This window comes from Camelus bactrianus, unplaced genomic scaffold, assembly GCF_048773025.1.
Source record: "Camelus bactrianus isolate YW-2024 breed Bactrian camel unplaced genomic scaffold, ASM4877302v1 HiC_scaffold_41, whole genome shotgun sequence".
In the NCBI taxonomy this organism is placed as follows: domain Eukaryota; kingdom Metazoa; phylum Chordata; class Mammalia; order Artiodactyla; family Camelidae; genus Camelus; species Camelus bactrianus.
This window is the reverse complement of record NW_027413957.1, coordinates 7,777,501-7,798,776: the sequence shown is the minus strand read 5'-3', so window position 1 is coordinate 7,798,776 and position 21,276 is coordinate 7,777,501. Positions and strand designations below refer to the sequence as shown.

At 52.3% G+C, this 21,276-nt stretch overlaps 1 long non-coding RNA gene and 1 other non-coding gene across 2 annotated transcripts; both read right to left on the bottom strand.

The window, feature by feature from the left end:
- Window positions 1-476: 476 nt before the first annotated feature.
- Window positions 477-3,670, bottom strand: LOC141576845 (uncharacterized). The gene is made up of 3 exons (XR_012505274.1): window positions 3,527-3,670; window positions 823-980; window positions 477-684 (listed from the first exon to the last, which is right to left on the bottom strand). It is a non-coding gene; the product is annotated as an uncharacterized LOC141576845 (long non-coding RNA).
- On the bottom strand, window positions 2,018-2,126 carry LOC141576855 (U6 spliceosomal RNA). The gene has a single exon (XR_012505285.1). It is a non-coding gene; the product is annotated as a U6 spliceosomal RNA (small nuclear RNA).
- Window positions 3,671-21,276: the final 17,606 nt, after the last annotated feature.

Sequence of the window (21,276 nt, the reverse complement as noted above, 5' to 3'; positions counted from 1 at the left end):
TTCCAGAAAGGATGGGATATTCCTGGCAGTCGTCTACTGCCCTGGCATCGAGGGCTGGCTGGCTGGCTGGCTGGCTGTCATCCAAAGTGGAGGCTCTCGTGAAAGGGACGGAACCGAGTCCCGAGGAGATGCCTCCTTCACTGACTTTCATGCAAACACAGTGGACCACAGCCTCCGGAAAGAGGGTGGGTGGCACACGTGGCCCCAGTCTGTTCTGTCCATTCGGCAAATGGCCTGGGTTAGGGGAAACCCAGCATGGCGACCATCCGACAGGCCGACCCACCGACCCACGGACGTGCTCGGTTTCTCCCAGCTCCCTGGATGACCTCCCCCACCCACCCCCACCCCACCCGCATTCCTTCACCCACCGTGGTGTCTGGTGTCAGGGCACTTGGAAGATGACTCCCATTGTTCAATAGACAGGGGCAGGAAGATTCCTATAGGACCGCAAAAACAGTCAACTGGCCATACATACATACATACATACGTACAAACTTTTTGTCCCCAGAGGCCTCAGACCTCCTCTCTCTGGACCCGCTGAACCCCAGTAACTGGCCCCCATTCAACTGCCACATAGTAGGGGTCATCCAGACGTTCTTGGGATGGTAGGTATGACTTCCAAAGGGGTTGAAGCCTTCCTTCCCCCGCTGCAAGCCTGATGCCCTCAGCATGGCCAGGACACTGCTACAAACAAACAAACAAACAAACAAATAAACAAACAAACAAACACACACACACCACCACCACCACCACCACCACCACCACCACCAACAACAACGACAACAAAAGACAAACACATGCGTATGTGACTTGGGGACATACTTTCCGCAGCCTCCAGGGACGAAGGCACTCGCTTCACTGGGTAAATCCTACGAGGCTTCACTAAAGCGCTTGCCAACTTACTTCTCAGAAGGATCGATCTCTGCCCCCATCACCCGCCATCATCAGGCAAGGTCGTCAGAATCCATGGGAGGTATAGACTAGAAGAAGAAGTAGAGGAAGGAGGAGGAGGAGGTGGAGGAGGAGAATCAGTGACATGAGGTGTGTACGACTTCTTGTCTCCAAGAGGATTGAGTTTTAAATTTTTTTCTTTTCAGATACAAGGGAAAATAAACTTTTGTTTTTTCCCCTTCCTTTCCTTTTAGAGGCGGACACCCACATGGTAACTATCATACCTCTGTCAGCAGAATGGAACCCTTTCTCTTTTTCTCCCTCCCTGACCCTTCTGGGATTCAGAAATCCTCCGTGAGGATTTTTCTATTCTTGGCAGCAGAGTTATTAGCATCATTGACTTGGAGGCAAAAACTTAGGTTTCCATTAAACTGGGATAGACATGCATGGATAAGAGATACTAGTGCTACTCGTTTTCCTTAGGGTTCCCCTGTGTCTGTGGGGCGTGTGTGTGTGTGTGTGTGTGTGTGTGTGTGTGTGTGTGTGTGTGTGTGTGTGTGTGTGTCTGTGTCTGTGTCTGTGTCTGTGTCTGTCTGCCTGCCTGCCTGCCTGCCTGCCTGCCTGCCTGCCTGCCTGCCTGTTTATTGTAGGAACTCTCTGTCAATGGAAGTATAGTTGACTTACAATGTTGTGTTCATTTATGACGTACGGCATAGTGATTCACTTATTCACACACACACACACACACACACACACACACACACACACACGTATACTTTTTCAGGATAGGTTATTACAAGCTATTGAACATAGTTCCCTGTGCTAGACAGTAGGACCTACTTGTGTACCTAGTTTGTATAGGGTGGTTTATATCTGCTAATCCCAAACTCCTGATTTATCCCTCTGCCCTCCCCCGTTCCTCCACCCTACCCTGTCCCCTGTGTTAACCATCGGTTTCTTTTCCATGTCTGCGAGTCCAGTCTGTTTCTGGTTTGTAAATAGGTTCCTTGGAGTCTTTTTAAAATGGAGTTATTTATGTATGGATGGGTGTCTTGACTTACTTTCAGATCCCATCTAGAAGTGATGGCATAGGATATCTGTCTTTCTCTGGGTGACTGACATCACTAAAGCTACGGAACGCTTCACGTATGTGTGTGTGTCGTCCACGTTCAGGGGCCGTGCTGATCTTCTCTGGATGGTTCCCGTGTTAGTCGATGTGCTGTGGCAGCAAGCGCTTGCCTTAGGGTTTTTGTCTCAACCTGAAAGCCGGCCCGGAGACTGAAAGTCTTCTAGTTGCCTCCACTATCTGCCTAGGACCATCTCCACGAACGTTTCCCATTTTCTCTCACCCTTTTGTCTTGGCATCATTGAGTACTAAAATGCTCCGTCTCCTGAAGCCCTGCAGACTGAAGCTGGGCAACGGGAGGTAAACGTCAGAGAAATGGCCACAACAGCTCCTGTGGAAACCATCCTAGGGCCTGTTTTTGGAGGAGCCGCTCAGAGAGTTGAGCCGAACACCCCAGGACATCATCAGAGGCATTTCATACTGCTCGAGCCGTTTCGATGACCCCGATGTGTGGAAATCTCCTACCAGACTGACCCCCTACTCCCGGCCCTGAATCTGGTTTCTCATCTGCTCCAATGATTAACCTTTGTGCTGTACTTTGGTTTTCCACACAAGTGCCTCTTAGGCGATACCTGACTGCTTGCTCCCTAGGCCTAGCTTCAGAAGCCCATCGACACCACCGCCTCCTGAGACGAGATACTACAACTGTTTCCTTGAACAGACCTGTTCTCAGAACTAAGAAACTGGGTCCATGAAACGCAGGCCCTCTAGGAAACTATTCCCTCCCTCCTGCCCCCACACCACACGCACGCATGCACGCTCAGACGCACGCACGCACCCACGCACGCATGGACGCACACGCACAGTCAACAGCCCAGCTTTTAATGTGTAAAACTTCCAGGGAAGTTACAGAATAGGGAAATGTTGGGGTCCAGAGTAGGCTGCCCCAAAATGTGCCCGATGGACTATGCTGAATGAAAGGGACTTCACAACTGGCCAAGGGGGAGGGTATAGGTCAGTGGTAGAGTGTGTGCTTAGCAAGCAAGCACAAGGTCCTGGGTTTAATCCCCAGTACCTCCGGTCAAAAATAAATACATAAAATCGAATTCCTCTCCCCGCCCCCCCCCAAAAGTATACACTGCTGTATGTCAACTCTGTCTCAATAAAACTGGAAGAAAAAAAGGAAAAAAAAAATGATTTAACAAAAGAAAGAAACAAACAAACAAAGAACTGCCCGAGGCAAGAGGAACACTCTGGCCCTCCTTTCTGCCTCCCTGGAAGCAGGGGAAAAAGAATTTTGTTTTTTTAAAGTCTCCCATCCCAGAGGAATCTATCAAGTCAGAGGTCTGCTTCCATGCCCTTCCATGATTCTCAAACGGTGTAGTGGGGTTTACCCAGATTAGGAAAAGGAGGGGACTCCTTTGGCCTGAGACCAGGCGAGATTCTCCCCCTCCCTCCCGCCTCCCTCCGTGCAGTTGGGACGGGGTGGCCTAAGGGTGGGGAAATTGAAACCAAAGAACAAAAGCCGTTCAACAGAGAGGAGCCGGAGGCCAAGTCAAAGGCTCTGACCTGAGCACAGAGCTTTCTGCATTTGAATGAAGCGATTGAACGAGGCCCTGCCGAATGGATCCTCCTGACGTCCCCGCCCCCGCTTCCAGGAGACAGTCAGTCGATTTGGGACCGATCGGTGGAGAAGGCCTGGGAGCGGCGGCGGCGGCGGCGGCGGCGGCGGCGGCGGCGGCGGCGGCGGCAGAAGCGGCGGCGGGGGCGGCGGCGGAAGCAGCGGCGGGGGCGGGGGGTGGTGGTGCGCGGGCGGGGGCGGGACCAACGGTCGCTCCAACTCTGCCTGCCTGCCTGCCTGCGGGGCTGAGGCCTGAGGGCCACGCTGGTTCCTGCCACTCAGGGAAACTTCTGCGGGTGTTGCCGAAAGATCGCCCTCCCCCACCCCGTCCCTGACGAGCCAAATAACCCAGAGACAGGGTCTTAGAGTTTAGAAGAAAAGAGGCAGCTTGATTGCTTTGCTGGGCAAAGGGGACTCACAGCAGGCTAGTGCCCTCCAAACTGTGAACCCGTCTTGGGGTTGGGGTTTCATGCTTCTGTGGACGAACAGGTTGGAGCATGAAAGGGAATCACAACAGGCGGGAGCACAAAAGGTGCTCATGATCAACAAGGGTCTCTGATGAAACTTCCTCCTAAATCTGGATGAGTGTCTGGTAACATGGGACCTCCTGGTGGTCTAGTAGGTCATCAGCCCGTGACCTTCTTTATCTGGTCAGACTCACCTGGTGGCACCAGCGCCACGGAGGAACTCGGGGTGGGGGGTGGGGGGTGGGAGGGGGCTGGTCGTTCTCCTGAGCTTATCCTCCCGTGACTCCCTTCCTGGGGAAAGACTCAGACGCCAAACATGATTGTCAAGTTGAACGATCAGAGGAAGGTCAAATCAAACAGTTAGAATCGACAACTTTAGCTGTTTTTAACAGTGGGCCTGGAGCTGGGAGCGGTGTCTGGTCAGTCGAGTTTGCTGATCGTTCTAAAAGCAAGCAGTAAGCATAAAGCCAAAAATTGGCTTAGCCTAAGTGCGGCCACTTCATGATTCCTCCTTCACTGGGGGCTGAGGCGTGGGGGAGGGCGGGGGTGGGGGACAGGACTGAGGTGGCGGCGAACTTCTCCGTGAATGCTCGGAGCCGAACTGCTCTCTGGGCCGAGGTCTGAAAAAGGCCTGAGTCTCAGCTATGACAGATTCTCTCTCTTTCTGGGCACATGGACTGACTCGCCCCGCATCCTCCCATCCTGTCAGACCCTTTGGACACACACCTCCACCTGAAGAGTTCTTTGGCCTCGTCCAGAAAAAACAAACACACGCACGAACAAAACCAAACGAGCACACAGAAACCCTGCTGATCTCCTTGGACCCCATTCACTTCGGAGAGTCCCTCTCGTAGAAATCCCCTCTGCTCGATGATTTCACCACAGCCGCCTCCCTTTCTCCGGCACAGTGACCCCCCCACCCCCACCCCTGCGTGGGCCCTGTCCCTCTACCTATCAAAAACCAAACCCCAGGAGAAAAGAAAATCAGAATGCTGTTTTGAGCCACTGGATCTGTGAAAGGAACCAAACAGAAAGCTGAAATAACCAAACCAGCAGAACACCAAAAGCGAACAGACAGATACCCCAGAAAGAAGGGCACGCCGACTCTTGCCCCTTTCCTTCCTGGAATCAGGACATAACATAGATCTACACCCCACCCCCCCACCCCACCCTCCCCAGATGTCTTCTTTATGCCGGAACGAGAGTGACGTTCTTATTGTCAACGGTGCTGTTATGGAAATGACAGGCCAGCCAAGAAACAAGCACCACTCGGAGGGTTGGAGTACTCAGATTTATTACGCCGGCGGGCTCAGAGGGGCTTCTGCTCCTAAGCCTTGAGCACCTCCAAGACGTGCACATGAGGTTTTATAGGGTTAAGTACCAGCTTGGGGTATTCGGCCAATAGGCACGCAATAGCTTTAGCAACATCATTATCACGAAAGTAGAGGCAGTGAGGCAGCAAACCAACATTTCAAGGCCAGATATGTCTCTTTGAAAATCCAGCTGGCTAGCAAAATATGAACAGGGAATCAGCAAACCGGCACTTATTAATTTAGATTTACGAGTTAGCCCAGCAGAACTCAGATCAGTAATCCGACACTTGTTACACTTAGATTTGCGACTTAGCTTGTTAGCCCAGCTGGGCTTTTCCTTCACAGTGTAAAGCGGAGAAGGAGAGAATTCTGTACAAACAGACCTCGATGAAAAGAATCCTCACCCTCTTTTAGGCCCCCACCTCAACACACGTGCGCGCACACGCGCGCACACACACACACACACACACACACACATACACACATGCATGCACGCACGCGCGCGCGCGTATAGTTACTCCTGTTCTCTCTCTTTCTCTCTCCCTCTTCCTTTCTTACTGATTTTTTAAAAATGTTTACTGATAACACAGAAAAAAATTGCTTAAATCTTGTCCAGGAATGATATTCATTTTTGAAAACATGATATATATTGTAAAGGATTTGGGCTCCCTTAGAAAAATCCCAGTCCAGGCACGATTGTATAGCACCTCCTTTCACTTTCAAGTGTCTCATTTCAGACAATAAAGTAGCCAGTCATCTTCCTTATGCATGACCTTTGTAACTGGCACAAGTCAAACGGCACAAAATTCAGACCCAATCTCCTGATCCATATGATTCTCATATTCTTTTTTTTTTTTTTTTTTTTAGCGAGTCCAGAAGCTATGGGTCTGTGCCAACCACCCGTGGCTGTTCACTATCCAGCATTTCTTCCATTATCTTTATGTTGTCCTGTTTCTTGGAAGTATTAGTGCAGCTACTTTTCCCGATGGTCTGTCTCTGTCTCTGTCTCTCACTCTTTTCTCCTTCTTTTTTTTGGGGGGGGGGAGGAGGGGGATGGGTTTGATTAGGTTATTTATTTATTTTAATGGTGGTTCTGGGGATTGAACCCAGGGCATCATGCATGCTAAGCAGGCACTCTAACAATGATCTATATCCTTCTCTACACCGCCCCCCCGACCCTCCAGCACCCCCCCCCCGTCCCCGGCCAGGGCCTGTCTTTGCTCAACCCAATAGAAAAGCATTTATGTTTTGCCAGTTTCCTGGGTCCTTCTTTGTTTCATAAAACTGAGAAGAAATACACGTGGAAGTTCTCTCCTATGAATTGAACAGACTGAAGATCCTTTAAATAACCAAATGAGGTGGAAGTGCAGAGAGTACCATACGGGAACACACCGAGGCACATCGTCATCAAATTGACCAAAATTAAGGATAAGGAGAAAATATTAAAATGAACGAGAGAAAAGCAACAAATAACATACAAGGGAACTCCCGTAAGGTTATCAGCTGATTTTTCAGCAGAAACTCTACAGGCCAGAAGTGGGTGGCACAACATACTTAAAGTGATGAAAGGGGAAAACTGACAGGTAAGAATACTCTATTCAGCAAGGCTCTCGTTCAGATTTGAGGGAGAAATCAAAAGCTTCACAGATAAACAAAAGCTACAAGATTTCAGCACCATCAAGCCGGCTTTACAAGGAATGATAAAGGATGGTCTCAAGTCATCAAATCCTAAGGAAAGAGACCAAAAAGATGACAGAGAAAGGGAGGGGGGGAGAGAGGGAGAGAGAGAGAGGGGGAGAGAGGGGGGGGGAGAGAGAGAGAGAGAGAGAGAGAGAGAGAGAGAGAGAGAGAGAGAAAGAGAGAGAGAGAGAGAGGGAGGGAGGGAGGGAGAGGAGACCTTCGAAAGATTGCTTTGCCTGTTTAGGGTCTTCCGTTGTTCCTTAAAAATTTTGAAATTGTTTGTTCTAGTTCTGTGAGGAATGTCGTGAGTATTTTGACAGGGGTTGCATGGAACCTGCGGATTGCTTTGGATAGTGTGGCCATGTTGATAGTATTGATTCTTCCAATGCAAGAGCACAAGGCATCTTTCCATTTCTTTGTGTCATTTCAGATTCTGGAGTATAGATAACCTCCTCGATTAAGTTTATTTTTTGGCATTTTACTGTTTTTGACTCAATGGAAGTGTTTATCCCAGTTATAAAATTCTGGTTTTTAAAGTGGAGGGGGAAAAAAAAAAAGGAAAGGAAGGGCCACAAATGGCAAAATATCCTTCTTTCTCATGGGTGAATTGTATTCCATTACGTGTGTGTATGTGTGTGTGTGTGTGTGTGTGTGTGTGTGTGTGTGTGTGTGTGTCCCCTCTTCTTTATCTATTCAAATATTGATGTGCACTTAGGATGCTTCCGTATCTTGGCAATCATAAATGATGTTGCTGTTAATAGCAGGGTGTGTGTATCTTTTTGAATTCATTCTTCTTTTGTGGTTGGCTTTATTCCTTTGATAAGTATGTAAGTTTAAAAAGCTAAAGCTCTAAACCTTCCTGGAAACAATGAACAGTACATATATGTAAATTAAAAATATATGTGCAGTAAAAACATTTTAAAAAAATAAATAAATAAAAAAGAACGAAAGACAAGGAAATTAGCTATCAAGCCGTGAAAGACATGGAAGAAACTTAAAAGACATCTTACTAAATCAAAGAAACCGGTCTGAAAATTGTTACCAACTGTACAATTCCAACCAAATGACATCCTGGAAAAGGCAAAGCTCTAGAAACAATCAAAAGATCATGGTATCCAGGGGTTTGGGGAGAGGGAGGGAAGGAGGAATGAACAGATGCAGCGTGAGGGATTTTTAAGGCGATGAAATTATTCTGTAGGATACCATAGTGGTGGCTACATGTCATTGTACATTTGTCAAAACCCATAGAACGTACAACCTCAAGAGTGAACCGTCCTGTAAACTATGGACTTTGATGGATAATAACGTGTCCATGTCGGATCATCAGTTTTACCAAATAGGCCACACCGATGAGAGATGTTGAGGGGAGTGGAGGATATATGTGTGGGTGGGGAGGGCTATGTGAGAACTCTCTGTATTTTCTGCTCAATTCTGCTGTGAGCCTGAAACTGCTCTAGGAAATAAAGTCTATTAATCAAAAACAAAAACAGAAACAAAAACAAAACACCCAAATGAGGTGAACCAGGATTCAGTCATCCAAAATGGAGCTGGACGGCCAGTGGGAGGAACTTTGTTGCAGACATAGTCCTGTTTCAGGGAGGGGGACGTTGTCCCCTCCCTCTACACATCTTGAGTTCTCTGGGCTTGACTGATCCAAAAATGGACCCCAGACGGATCGTTGAGCAGGAGCGACAGGGAACCTACTGTCTTTCATTCAAGCACTCATGTGTCCCCGAAGCAGGCAGCTTTTCTCCGTTTTAGGACAAGAAATCAGCCCTTTGTGCGAAATGGGCCGGGCTGAGAGCCTTTGGTTTTGGGTGACCCGTCCGTGAAGAATCGAGACGGAGTTTGGGTTTTGGGGAGGGGGGGAAGCCCCTGAAAGAAGTCACGAGGTTGGTTGGTTTCTCTAGGCTTCCGGGGCCTGAAGGCTCTCAGTGGGTGATCAGGGTGTTTTCCTAAGTCCTGCAGGGAGGGCACCCTCCACGGAAGTGATCGATTTCCCGCTTTCAGGGAGACAGAAAGAAGAGTCTGAGGGTCCCTCTTGCGTCTGCTGGCCCCTCGGCTTCTTCGGTCACTCTCATTTCTAACCCATCCGTGTGCCACGGAGGCACATACATGTTTGGGGTGGCCTCCCCTGGGTCCCGACACCGGCATCAATGGGGGGAGGGGGGGCATGAGTGGTCAGAACTGTATCAAGCTCAAGGGCACCACCAACCGGTTTCAAAAACAAATCTGCCAGCAGCTGCTAGCCGCAGCCTGGTCGTTTCAAAGTTCCCGCCTTGCTCTTGTGGTGTGTTTTCTTTCGTTTCCCCTTCTCCACTTGCCCCGTGGGGTAGTCTGATGACACACACTTCCAGTGCTTCTTTCTTGCATCTGTGTCTCCTGGGCTGCAGTCCTAAGAGCCCCCCCCCCCCATCGCCCCCGCCCCCCCCCAATCAACTCGTTTCTTTACCCTCCACCAGGTCTCCTGGCTTGGAAATCTCGGCTCACAGCATGTGTCTCGTGTCCTCTCTGAATTCACGGGCCCAGCCATCCACCCTAAGGAGACGGAGGGAGGGAAGGAAGGTTTTGACCTGGCGACCTTCCTTGCCGGCATCCTCCGGATTTGGGACCCTTCAGTGCGCCACCTGCCACCCGCCATACCACTCTCACCCTGAGGCCTAGCCCTCGGGGCTCCGTCCACGCGGAAACCTGAACGCGGACGGACCTGGACGGTGGGCGGGGTGGGGGTGGGGGTGTGGAGGGGCTTGCTTCATCACTGCCGGAACCGTGGAGGCGACCGGGACAGACGCGTCCTTCAAGAGGTGAAGGGACACGTAGCCCGGGCTAGGTCCGTGCCACAGCATGTGATTTGGCTCTAAAAAGGAAACCAGGGACCCGTGGAGCCGAGAGACCTGTGGGAGACAGGCGGGGCCGTTTCTGCGTGCCCCTGACTCCCTGAAAGAAGCCAATCTGAAAAGGTGGCATCCTGTAGGGTACCGGCTCTGGATGACATTCATTCTCAAAAGGGCAAAAGCCCCAGAGAGGGTGAAAAGATGAGTGGGGTCGGGGGTGGTGGTGGTGAAGGTTGTCTGTGTGGGTGTGTGTGTGTGCGGGTGTGTGTGTGTTGTGGCGGGGGGTTGTTGATGAATAGGTGGAGCACAGGGGACTTTTAAGCAGCGAAACTCTCCGGTAGGTAGGTCCACGATGGGATGAAAACCAACGTGTTGGATATGGCAATACCTAAGATGGGGTGAACTGAAAGAACCCTTCTGGGTGTCCCGCCCCTCAGCCGAAGTTTAAAGTCCTTCCTAAAGCCAGAAGGTAAAGACACACGAGAGCAATCTGAGGGGCCATCGCTGAGGAGTAACAGCGAGGCCAGTGAATCCAGTGAAAGACTGACTGACGTGGGGGCCTGGGTCCCTCGGCTCGACCCCCTTCCCCGGGAAACCGAAGCCTTCGACGCAGGGATGCGCTTTGACACGCTTCTGTCTCATCGGAGAAGGCTTCTTCTGCCTGGCATTGCGTGACGGGGCCGAGAAACCCGTCCTCTCCTCCTCTGCGTGAGGTAGCGGTCGCTCCCGCCTTTGCGCAGCGTTGAAGAAAGCTACCAGAAACACGGTTCTGCGTTTCTCTCGATACCGTGGGCGAGCGTCACGGCTTTTCCTTGCGTTCCACCATGCAGTCAGATAGCATTCTCAAAACTAAGCGTGCCATGCAAATTTTCCTTTTCCTTTTTTAAAGTGACTGTCAAGAACTTAGGCAGCATCGAGTGAAAACGTTGGGCACCTTCATCTCTTGGTTTGTATGGAGCCAGCTAGGTCATCAGACCCACGTCACCATGATTTCTGAATTCTAAGATCCTTTCCAATCCATGATATTGTACATTCCTGGGTCATGGGATGTCACTATGGCTGATCAGGTCAAAGGGAATGTGTCCCTCCAGAGCGCTTATTAACACGTCAGTTTATTTAAACGACAACAAAGGAAATTCCCTTCGGGCGATATTCATTCCACACGCTAAAGGAAAGCGATAGGTTGTGTGCCTGAGCCCACACAGTGTGACGCAGGAACGGGGTGGGGGTTGAGGGAGGAGGAACTCTGGCTAGTGTCCGGGACCTAACGGGAGATAGAGTGGAGGATTTTTGCCCTTCTTCAGGGACAGGGTGAATCGGCCCGAGGTTGACTTGTGCGCTCAGAAAGAGGGCCTTTACCGGATGCCCCGAGCAAGCAGACTTTTCTTTTCTTCTTCTTCTTTTCTTTTTTCAGTTTTATTGACATAGGTTTGACATACAGCCCTCTATCAGTTTCGGGTGTACAGCACAATGATTTGACTTCCATAGACTGTGAAGTGATTATTAGGTAACTTTAGTGACCAGGAAACAACGATATGTTAAAAGGGGGTTTAATCAACAGAACTGCTATTTCTGATGATCATCTATTCCTAAGAGAAAGGACAGATGAACACTCCAAAATGCAGGAAGTGCATAGTCACAGAATGATGAACAATCTTTACCCGTGCCGACGTTTTGACGCCAGGATACGTGGAAAGCTGAAGTTTTAGAACATAGAAATATTTGGCTCTCCATTTGACCTGGAAATCTCCTTGTTGGAAAGAAGCTAATTTCTCCTCCTCATCCTCGTCCTCCTCGTCCTCGTCCTCGTCCTCGTCCTCCTCCTGCCTTTTTAACTAAAAAAATAAAAAAATAAAATAAAATAAAAATTTTTTAACAAGAAGTTTTTATCTTTTTGGAGGGGGGACGGGTCATTAGGTGTCTTTATCTACGTTTCAATTAATTATTTAGATTTATTATACGTTTTCAGTGGTGGTACTGGGGACTGAGCCCAAGGCCTTGTGCATGCTGAGCACGCACTCTACCGCAGAGCTCTACGCTTTCCCAGAAAGGAGCAAATTTCTAAACATAGAACTGGATGAGTAGGTCAGCTTTTTGATCTCATAGAAGCAGCGGCCCAGTTCTCTGGGGGGAACCCTCCTTATCTTGTCCATCTCGACAACGTCAGAAACGTCTGTCTGCATAGCCCACAGTGGCCAGAGACTGAGGCCAGGGGGCTGAATCAGGTAGAACCTGAAACCGAATGGAAGAAACAAACAAACAAAAAAGGGTGGGGAGGGGCACGCGGAGGCCTTTTTAAACGTACACACTGCTGCGTGGTCTCCCTCGTCGAAACTCTAATTCGCAGCCTTCTTAAGGAGAAATATACACCTGAAACGTCTTTTTTCCACACAGAGTTTAAAAGCTTTCACCCTCTGAGCCGAAAAACCTTACCCGTCCCATCGGTTCTTTCTGAGTGAGTGGGTTCTCTAGTGTCCTACGCGTCTGCTGGGAAACAAGCTGCTGGAGAACCAGCAACTAGAAACCAAGCTGCACCAGCATTTCCATGAGCGTAAAATCTTACATTCACACTTACTTGCTTAAAAATGCACACGCCTGCTTTGTTTTCATGTTTTACACAGTCGATGACCTATAACATGTATGATGCTCAAGAAATTGTGTGAGGGGCAATCCTGAGATTGACCGTGAGGGCGCAACAGATGGCAGATATTTCCTTAGGGTAAAACAATGGACGGTCATGGGAAGCCAGATCATCCATTAACAGAACTTGGTTCTGGCAGGAAAGCATGTGGTTTAACCCCGGGGAAATATTTGCTATCTCGAGATGTCCCAGAGGCAATCACAGGATACACTTAGAAATTTTGCATCCCCCGAGGAGGGTGATTGTTCCTGGAAGGGATAGGCCTGAAATGAATCAGTTAGCCAGCAAGCAGAACTTCGTGCTTCTGGCATGAAATATCTAAAGCCCCACCTCTTTGATCGCATTTCTTTTTTTTTTCCCTGAGCCGTATACTCCCAATAAACAGGATGTCGACCAGGCTTTTGGCACTCTAGATCCACGAGACCTTGAGTCCCCTGGTCCCATTTTCGCTCTTTACTTGGTCTCTTTGTTTCTTAATTCTTGCGTCGCCCGTCCTCAGACACGGTCCCGAGCTGCGCTGGACGCAGCACCCGTCCTACCCGACTCGTGAGTGACCTATAGTTTTTAAATGAAAGCTACAAAATCTCTGGTCATGTCGATCTGCTGGTCTCGTCTGTATGAGACAGGGCAGTACCTGAGTTTCAGAGACACACACAGACACACACACAGACACACACACACAGACACAGACACAGACACAGACACACACACACACACACACACACACACACACACACACACACACACACACACACTCTAAAGGGAACAAAGAACAAAGAAAGATAGAGAAAGAAAAAGAAAAAGGCTCAGGGGAATAAAGGATTCGCTTGCTCTCTGTGACATGACCCAGTAGACCTAGTTGTCACGAGACAGGAAGCTCAACCCTCCGTGTTTACATTATCTGTTCCTGAGCTTTCTTGCAGAAAATTCTCATGCGTTTCTTTCCCCTCACGGAAGTCTTCTCTATTCCCCACAGAGCCTGGGGCGATGGCTCTTCACCCTGGAGCCGCCTGCGGCCGATCCAAGATATCGGATGATTTGTGGAAGTGATCAGTGATCCTGAGACAAAGCCCTTCCTTTAGGTAGAAAAGCATGGCCCCTGCTGCTCAGGGAGCTGGCACTCCCCCTCCCTCTCCCCTCATGCCACCTTCTCCTTTGTGCACAAGCTATCGCTTTCGCAAAAGAGCTTGGCTTGCCTGAGAGTCTTGTGGAAGCCATCCTCATTTCTATGGTACTGCCGTCCAAGGATCTGGAAAGGGCTCGGTCCCATGTATGCATGTATGCATGTAGGCACTTGTGTATGTCCCCGGCTTGTAGGCCTGGCATGTTTCTTCCTCCACATACACTTGCCAGAGTTCATTCATGAAAGAGCTCTATGGAACTGGTTTTCAAGGGAACATGCAGGCAGGGAATGCGAACAGGAAGGAACCCAAATGTTTTCCTTCAGGTTGACATGATCTAGGACAGATCCTTTCATCCAGAAAAGCAAATGTCAAGGGATCGGTCTCGTGAAAAGAGCCATGTCTTGATTGTGACGAGCAGCATTCGAGGTGAAACTTTTCGCCTCCCTAGGTTTACCCCGAATCCATTAAGTTCCTGTGGGTTATCTCTGTCATGAAACGTGTCAGCCAGGAAAAAAAAAAAAAAAAAAAAAAAAGAGTCTGGGAGCGATGGTTGGCTCGGTCTCAAGTCTCAGGAAGTGTTCACACCCCAAGCAGTCCGAGGGGGTAGTGTGTGTGTGTGTGTGTGGGAGGCGGTCCATCTCTGAAAAATTGGTGCCTCCTCCACGTAGTTTTTGGTCCCTTGCAACTGAAGCATCTGGCGACGTCCCTGGAATGTTTAGATCGTTTCCAAAGAAGATGAGATACGGAAGCGTTCGTTCCTGGCTCCATGAGTCGAAGGGGACGTGCTTTAATATCTTTCTGACAGAAAAGACTCGAGATCTGTCAGTGTGTTGGCCGACATGACTGGTATACCTTCGGAGGATGGATGGACCTACAGACAGACAGACAGACCGGAATACATACATACTTACTTACATACGTACATATGTAAACATACAATACAATACAATACAATACAATACAATAAAACAAAACAAAATGAAACAGAATAAAATAAAATAAAATAAAATAAAATAAAATAAAATAAAATAAAATAAAATAAAATAAATTAAATTAAATTATATTAAAATAAAAGGATGCTGTGAGGAGAAAGTGTCTGTTTCTGGCTAGGACCAAATCGTGTCCCTACGTGGACCGGTTGGGAAAGACTGGTGTCCCAGATGGTTCACCGTGACTTCCTCGTGAACATTTGCTGTGACCGATTCGGGCTTCGGAACAGTCACGGTCTCGTTCTGAGGAACGTCTCCTGGAAAGCATGTGGAGACCGTCTTCGTCTGCCGTCCTTAGGAAACGTTCCAGCAGAGCGGGTGTCCGAGAGCCTCTAGGGGCGATGGCTATGCTTCGTGGACGTCTGTCCCTCTTCAGGCCGAATTTCGTGGAAGTATGCTGATCTGGCCAGCCGACAAGTCTGAATGGGGGTGATTTTTTGGTAGAAATGCGCGTCCTTGGAGAGACCAGGGGAAGGGGAGCATGTCTCAGTGGAAACTCTCGTACAGCGTGATAGAGATGAGAATGCGGTTCTGTGTCATCATCTTTGCGTGCTTCCCGCCACCCTCCCCCTCCCCGCCCCGCCCCGCCTTCCACTGATACGCTGGGCCACGTCACGCGTGCTTCGAGTTTTCTCCGATGGTTGGCCAACGCTCTTCCGACTCCCGTTGCCCATGGTTCTCCCGCTTTGGACTTGGCATCCTCGAGAACCAAAGCCGCCCTTTCCCTGAAGCCCCGCCGAGCCGGGCTGAGCAGCTGGACATCTGCTGGAGAGAGGTCACTGCCGTGTCCCCTCTCGAGACCCTCCTCCTGCCCGTTGCTGTGGAGGCCACTCAGAAAGTGGACCTGAACCCGCATGCGTTTTTCAGGCCACCCGAGCCTCTTCGAGCCCGATGCCTAGACATCTTCCTGACTGGTGGCGCTCCGGACTCACACCCTGGGTTTCTCGTTGGCTTCAGCCACGGACCTTTGTCTTCCTGGAACGAAAGACCAGACCGGTTTCATCAGGTGGAACCACCTGCCTGGTGGCGGGACTGTCGTGGAACCCTATGGACCACCCCGAAGTGTATATGCAGCCCAAGGGCGATCTCTCCAGTTGAACAACCATCGAGGCCCAAAAGGACCCCTGCCCCGGGAAGAAAGAAACTTTGACCTTGACCCTTAGCTGCCCGAACGAGAATTTGGATCAGGGTTGGGTAGGGTGATGGAGATCTCCCTTGGCACAGTTCCCGTGTGCGGGACTTTCAATGACTCTGTCTTCCTGAAAGGACACCCGCCCCCTGAACACGCTGTCTCGTCATCAGTTTGTTTCCACGAGGGACGAACCGTCATTGTGTGCACGACAAAGTTGGCCGCTGCCTGTTTGGTCCGCCATCGCCCCGTAAGGGACCGACGAAGTGTGCGTCGTGACCAGTGACCGATTTCGGAGCCCGTGGGTGGTGGGCGGGTGTGTATCTGTTTTCCAGGTCACGCGCGACGCGGTGTGTCGTGGTGTGGCCCGCCCGGCCACCCCACCTCCCTTCCCCCATGGAAAATCAAGGGAGAGTATTGCCCGAGACAGACGAAAGTGCAGCCACGAAACCTAAAAGGATGACCCTGGATGTCAACTTGGAGGTGGCTAGGAGACAGCTGAGCATGCATAGGATCACACTGCACTGCCACCGTGTGGGATGCCGCACATGTGTCGCCGTCGTGGTTTTCATCTCCTCCACCTATTGCCCTCACCTACATCCACTCTTTATCTCACTGAACTCTTTTTTTTTTTTTTTTCCGGTAAGACAGTGAGAATTTTCTCTCTCTCTTCTCTCTCTCTCTCTCTCTCTCTGTCTCTCTCTCTCCTACTCTCTCTCATAATTGACCTGACAATGGGATGTCCGTTTTCACGTGTCCAACATAGCGATTCGGGATTCTTCCATGTTCCACGATGATCACCGTGGTGAGTCTGGTTACGGATCCGTCACCGGACAGCATCATGACAATAGTATGGATTGACTCTACTCGCCCTGCTGTCCATGACCTCCCGTAATTTGTGTATTTATTAATTGGAGTTAACTGGAAGCTTGTACTTTTTCCTCTCCCTCACCCATTGCACTCATTGTTCCTTCTTGGTATCCATGAGCCTGTTTCAGCTTCCTTGCATGTGTTCCTGCGTATTGTCTTGGGGATTCTGCCTCGAAGTGACAACATCCCTCTCGGACTTAAGTCACTTAGTTAACATCATCCCCTCTAGGTGTAGGTCTCTCCAGACCACGTGGCACTGTCCATTCGTCCATCCGCGGGCCCGTAGTGGAACTGCCGGGTCTTCCAGGAGTTTTCTGTGGAATGTTTTGAGGGACTTCTGTCCTGTTTTCCCTAATGGCTTTCCTCCACCTCCGTTTCGCCCTCTCCCCCTCGCCCCCACCACCAACCCCTGTTCCGTGTTGCCTTCTGTCTTCTGTCGGAGAGCGGATTCTGTCAGGTATGAGTCGAGAGCTCTGTGTCCGCCCGCCAGCCCGCCCACCCGGCCCCATCTCGAACGGTGGTCTCTATCACGTGTTCCGTCAGGAGCAGGCACTTTCTGCTTGTTTTTGGAACTTGCTGTCGAGATTCCAGGTTCTGGGCCTGTCCGGATACCTCTTAGAAACGGAAATGCGTGCGTTTTCCCCTTTTTAAAATTGTGTTCGTTTGTTTACTTATTTATTTATTTATTTACTTACTTACATTTATTTATTTATTTAGGCCTTTTTTTTTTTTTTTTTTTTTTTTTTTTTTTTTTTTTTTTTTGGTTCTTGCTGCTGTTGTTGCTTTCGGTGGTTGTTTGTTTATTCGGGGAGGGGAGGTAATTCGTTTCTTTTGCTGGTTTGTTGCCTGACTTAGTGATTGCCTGACTTACCGACTTCCTTATTTACTTGAACGGAAGTCCTGAAGATCGAACCCTGCACCTTGCGCGTGCTGGGCAGGCACTCTGCCCCTGAGTTCTACGCTCCATCCTCCCCCCTCGCCCCCTCCCCCATTTGGGGGAGGAAAAAAATAATTTTTTTTTTCTTTTAAACTGAAAACGTCCTTTTGGGTCTCCCGCGCGTGTTTCATCCCTGGTTTTCTGGCTTCTAGGAGGTGGAGTTGACCGAGTTCTTGGGCTGTTGAGGAGAGGAACCCCTGATGGGCTGCGGTTGTGCTTTTTCTACGGTGTTTTTGTTTTTGTTTTTAAACCCCAGAGTAGTTCTACAACTTGATTTCCCTTTGGTGGTGGGTTTTGTCGTTTGTTTTCATGTTTCCTTCCTTTCTTCCTTTCTTTCTTTCTTTCTTTCTTTCTTTCTTTCTTTCTTTCTTTCTTTCTTTCTTTCTTTCTTTCTTTCTTTTTCTTTCTTTCTTTCTTTCTTTCTTTCTTTCTTTCTTTCTTTCTTTCTTTCTTTCTTTCTTTTTCTTTTCTTTTCTTTTCTTTTCTTTTCTTTTCTTTCCTTCCTTCCTTCCTTCCTTCCTTCCTTCCTTCCTTCCTTTCTTTCTTTCCTTTCTTTCTTTCCTTTCTTTCTTTTCTTTCTTTCTTTTCTTTCTTTTTTTTTTTTTTCGGATGGGGCTACAGTTTCCTTGTCCACGTTGACTGTGTCAAACACACACACCGACACACACACGCACACCCAGACACGCGGATGCGCATGCACAGTGTTGCTCTGTGTAGATGCACTGAACCTCGATTTACCGAGCGGGTGGCTATCGACTCGCCCCCCCGAACCCCCGCCCGCATTTTTTTGTTTTCCCTCCTCCTTCCTGCGGTTGTGGTCAGCCGTGCTGACGTCCGTGTTCTCACGACCGACCGCGAGTGCGTTTTCCCCAGGCGCCCGTTTGTTGTCTTTGGGCTTTGTCGCGATCTGTGCCGAGATCGATTTTTCTTTCCGCTTCGATGGGGTTCGCGGTCTTCATCCTTTCTTTTCTAGCTTCTGGGCTTTGCCTGTCTGCTTTCGAAAGACCTCCCGCATTCGAGAGGACGGACTCCAAAGCCGATTCCTGCGTTGTTCTCTGAGCGCTCGCCTGGTTTCGTTTTGCCAGCCCCCGCCTTCCCTCCCTCTTCCCCTCCTCCCCTTCCCAACCTCCCACCCGGGAACCCGGGATCTCGTCCTGGTCGCTCTGGGCCACCCGCGGCGTCGGCCCCGGCCCCGCCGGCGTGTCCGTGTGATCTCCCCCGCCCGGGGAATCGCGTGGGGAGCGCGTCCCCTTCGCGGCAGCCGCCCGGCCGGCCGTGTCTTGCCAAACCCCGGCTCCCTCCGTCCTCCCCGCCCTGATCTGTTGCCGGGGTCGCGTCGCGCCGCGTCGCGTCGTGTCGCCTCGTGTCGTGCCGTGCCGTGCCGTGCCGTGCCGTGACGAGGGTGAGCGGGCTCCGAGGCGGACGCCACGGGGCCGCCCGGCGCCTCAGTCCGGGACGAGCTCGGGCGTTTGGGCGGCCGGCGGCGGTCGGGATCGGTTCCGGGGACGTTGGCGACGGTTGTCGGGCGCCATCTGGCTGCCGCTCTGAGATCGTCCCTCTTCTCCCGAGCGTCGGCGACCTCGGCAAGGGATGGGGCTCGGCGGCGGGGCCCGAGGCAGACTTCGGGGAGGCTGGCGACACCGGCGGTGACAGTCCCCGTGGCGCTGAGCCGCGGGCGCGTCCTGCTCTCGGCGCAGATTGGACTCGCAGGATGATGAGGGGGTGACTGTCGCCGCGCTCCCGGGATCTCGTGTGCCGGGGGAAGCCGTGTGGCCTGGCCTGGTCGACCAGCATCCGCCTGTGCCCCTCCAGCCGCGGAGACCGACCCGAGCCGATCGGACACGGCCTGCGCCTTGCCGCCGCGGGGGAAAGGGAGAGAGTGTCCCGCGCCCGGGCCGCCGGCGGCTAGGTGGTCAGGCCCTCGTCTGCGTCCCTTGGACGACTGCTCGTGAGGCGAGGAGCGGCCCGGGCCCAGTGCGGTGAGGCCGGGGACGGGCGCGCTGGGGTTCCCGGTCGTCGGAGGCGCCTCCTTGGATGAAATGTTTTCTGAGTCCCGATGGATCCGGAGACGTGGCTGGGCCGGCCCCTGTTGGCGCGGGAGGCCTGGGAGGGGGTGCCCCCCGGCCCGTAAGCCTGCCCGCGTGGGTTCCGGTGGCGTTGGAGGGACCGAGACTTCATCCGGACTCGGGGACCGGCACGGGGGCGTCCTGCGAGGGATGTGGGGGAGGCAGGCTTTCCCCGGCCCGGGGCCCGGTGCTCGGGAGCGGTCCCTCGTGGGGGGCCCTCTCGTCGGAGGCGCCTCTGTGGCATCTCCCCGAGTCCCCGGCCACGCGGGCGAGAAAAGGGCAGGGCGTCCCCGGCCTGATCCCGTCTCCCTCTCGTCCCTTCCCATTCCCATTCCCATTCCCATTCCCACTTCTCCTCCTAAGCCTCCTCCTAATCCCCCTCCCCTCTCCCCTCTCCCCTCTCCCCTCCCCCTACCAACCCCCCCACCCCGGTCGATCAGATGGCCCCCGAGAGCTTCGGGGCTGCCATTTATGGGGGTAGGGCTGGGGGCAGGTGGCCGGACCGAGGTCCCGGGGTCCCCCCTTGCAAATCGTGGACCCGCCCCGTTTCTGGGCGCTGTCATTTTTCCTGTCGTGTTGGGCATTTTCTGCCAGCAGATAGGTGCTGACACGGTCTTCCTCGGTGTCTGTCACCGAGTGTTGGGTCTCCGGACGCGTGCGGGGCTCTGGGCTTCTCTCTGCGTGAGCCCTGGCCTGGTAGCCGACTCCGCTTCTGACACTTGAGCCGCCCGCCCGGGCCTGCGCGCCGGCTCTCGTGTGTGCGTCCGGCTGACGTGGCCCGTGGTGCCACCTCCGGTCTCTGGTGGCCCGAGGGCGGTGGGGTGAGGTGGCGGCGTGGGTCTTTTACCCCGTGCGCTCCCCGCCGCAGGCACCCGGTGGTGGCCGGCACGACCCCACCCCCGTAGGCTCCGTGCCGCGTGTCAGGCATTCCCCGCCTGGGGTCGTTGGCCGCTCTCCTCGGAGAGGACTGAGGAGTGGGTGGCGCCTGGCGAGGCTGAAGCAGGCCCCTCTGGTGGTTGTCCTCGCCGGGCCCTCCCCTCTGGGGCCTCCCTGCCCCACATGGCTGGCTCGCTCGCTCGCTCGCTCACTCACTCACTAGATCGATGTGGTGAAGTCATGCTCCCCCGGGCCGGGCCTAAGCCGCGCCAGACGAGGGACGGGGACGTTCATGGCGAACGTGGCTTCTCTTCTCGTTCTGCCTGCGGGCCCCTCGCCTCTCCTCTGCCGCCCGTGGGTGGCGGGGGGAAGGCAGGGGTGCGGACTCCGGCCCGACCTCGGTCTCCCGTGCCTTGTGGTGTCGGCGGGGCCGGGGTCTTGTGACGCGGCAGACACTCTCGCCTCCTCGCCTGCTCGGCGTCCTGTCTCGCGAGCGGCCCTCCCCCGCGGCGGGGGAGGGCTGCCCCGCCGCCACGCCACGTACCCCCTCGTCGGGGTGTGAGCGTGTCTCGCCTTGGTCCTCTGCGGTGCCCCTGGAGCGCTCCAGGTTGTCCCTCAGGTGCCCGAGGCCGAGCGGCGGCATCGCTTCCCGTCCCCAGCGAGTCCTCTCGGGTAACCCCTGCGGTGGTCGTGTCTCCCGAGCGCCTCTCTTGAGGCGTGGGGGAGGGGTCGAGACGGTAAGCGAGGCGTGGCCGCTCCCCACCCTCGGTGG